This window comes from Lolium rigidum, chromosome 7, assembly GCF_022539505.1.
Source record: "Lolium rigidum isolate FL_2022 chromosome 7, APGP_CSIRO_Lrig_0.1, whole genome shotgun sequence".
NCBI lineage: Eukaryota > Viridiplantae > Streptophyta > Magnoliopsida > Poales > Poaceae > Lolium > Lolium rigidum.
The window spans coordinates 4,801,912-4,804,249 of NC_061514.1; the positions used below are offsets into that span (position 1 = coordinate 4,801,912).

The 2,338-nt window shown below is 38.2% G+C and overlaps 1 long non-coding RNA gene across 1 annotated transcript; it reads left to right on the forward strand.

Annotated features, from left to right (window-relative positions):
• The first annotated feature begins 785 nt into the window (after positions 1-785).
• Positions 786-1,268, forward strand: LOC124676909. The gene is made up of 3 exons (XR_006993856.1): positions 786-878; positions 959-995; positions 1,223-1,268. It is a non-coding gene; the product is annotated as an uncharacterized LOC124676909 (long non-coding RNA).
• Positions 1,269-2,338: the final 1,070 nt, after the last annotated feature.

Sequence of the window (2,338 nt, forward strand, 5' to 3'; positions counted from 1 at the left end):
TGTACAAATGTGCAATTTCAGGTAAAAGCGCTGTCATTTAGCCTGGGAGCCCCACATATCCTGGCATCAAGTTCCAAGGATAAGGTGGTGCTCTGGGATATTTCAAATACAACTACTGGCAGCGTTCCGGTGTGGGAGGTAAGTACTAATCTGTTGTGCTCGCTTCAGATTCTGAATAGCTGGCATAAAATGTAGAGGGAGCCTAGACATTTATTTTTCCCATCTCTCTTTGTGTTCTCTGTTCTTTTGCTTGTGGGGAGCAGAGGCTTTCTTAGTCTTCACCATGAAACACATGATTTCCGTATATCTGTGGACACACTTAAATCCAGTTGATGTGGTGTGAGCTTGATTCTCAATGGTTTCTCTTCCAGGGGAGGCTGCATTAATTTTTGCTCTGTTTTCGGGTGTCGTAGTTGCAACCTCTCTCTCTCTCTCTCTCTCTCTCTCTCTCTCTCTCTCTCTTCAGTATGTCCGTTTTCAAGTGCATATACATGAATAAAACTCATGTTTGGAAGTGTTTCTGCAATTTTCTTTCCAGCTGTTGTGCTTTCATGTTTGCTTTCACTTAATCATCCCTGGGTTTCTCGATTCAATCGTCATGTGTCGGCTGACAAGCAAGTTCTAGAAATTTCTTTCCACTTCTATTGTGAACATGATTATGCGTGCTTCATCCCTTATGCATTGTTATAGCACATGTGCCCCAGCCATTACTTCATATGAAGTTTCTACATCGCATGGTTGGAAGTTGGGGTAAGTCAGTAACATGTTTGTCGATTTATCCTTTCAGCGCTGTTCTGCTTCGTTAAGAATTTCCTCCCTGGATTGGAATGGAGACTCTTCATATGAATTTGGCTGTTGCTCTCTGGAGGGAATAATAGGTAACGCTATACATTTTAGGCAGTTGATTCTAAAATGAAATTAGTTAGTTGATTCTGACATCTATAATCTGCATGTGCAGAGATTCTTGATTGCAGACAGGAAATGTCAGGCATCTGGTACATTTTCTTTGTAGATTATTGGCCTTGTAATCATTATACTATTCTTTGGCAATTGTCACATTAGAAACCTTGCAGAGTAGCATATAATACAGCTCAGATACCACTAGTTTTGCATTTTCTTGAAAGCATATGCAAACTTGAGTACACATTGCATATGTTTCTCACCGTCTGTGCTTGCTTAGGTGCCATTTTACTAATCGATACATGAATGTTAATCTGAACAGTATGAACGCATTTCCATTGAGCCGACCTTGCACATGCATCCGCTTCAATCCTCGTAAAGAATATGAGGTGGCTGTATCCTATGGTGACTTGAGAGAGGACCACTCTGTCTCGGTAACTTACTCTCCTTCGTTACACCTATTATTTTTGTTGTTTCCGCTGTAGTAACACTAACATACTACTTTGTTTGCTCTCTTTATGAAGTTATTGGATATACGCAAGCCGAAGAGCTCTTTACACACATCATGTCCGTTCTATGGAGGTAATGCATATTGAATTTGCTGGTATTTTTTATCTGCACGCTTAAAAATAATTAAGATTAGAAGTCGTAGGGTACTGTTATTGGCAATCCAGGGCACTTCTAATTAATTTTTGCTGTAAGTTGTAACATTTAGCTCTTAAGCCTGGCAAATTTTCAATTTGAATACTTCAAGGTGAAGTTGAAATGTGGAATGTAATACTTAGACTGCTCAGAGAATTGTATGAAATTTGGATACTAGTGCTTTAGCATTTTTTTAATATATACTTACAGTTCATGAGTTGCAACTTGCAACAGCCAACAACATGCCAACTATAACACTACAGGTGACAGCTATGTTTTATGTTCAAGCACTCCAGATATTTATTTTGCCATGAAAAGCACGAGTCAATGATAAACTTTAGCTGACGTACATGTACACTTTCTCATCAACTAATCCAAGAAACTTAACTGGATTTTTTTGCAATCCATTGAGGATATAATTCTCAACCTGAAATTTATTCCTGATTTTTCTATTATACGTCCCAACTATGGTACATGACTGTATTTGTCATATTTGTCATTTTTTAGCCCACATATATCCTGTATTTTACTTGAGGAACGATATATCCTATATTTCTCTTTATATTTTCTTGAGATTTTGCATAGAATATGCTAATTACTTGCCCTGACCAATATAATTTTAAAAGGTGTTCATTCGTTGTCCTGGAACACTATGGACAACCTTATCCTGGTGGGCGCTAGTAGTTCCAATATACTAGTTGTGAGTGGGGATGATCTTAAGGTTAGTATAAAATAGTGCTCCTACTGTTCAATAGAATCCTGTCACTCTTGAGCATAAAAATTGATGCATTGCGAT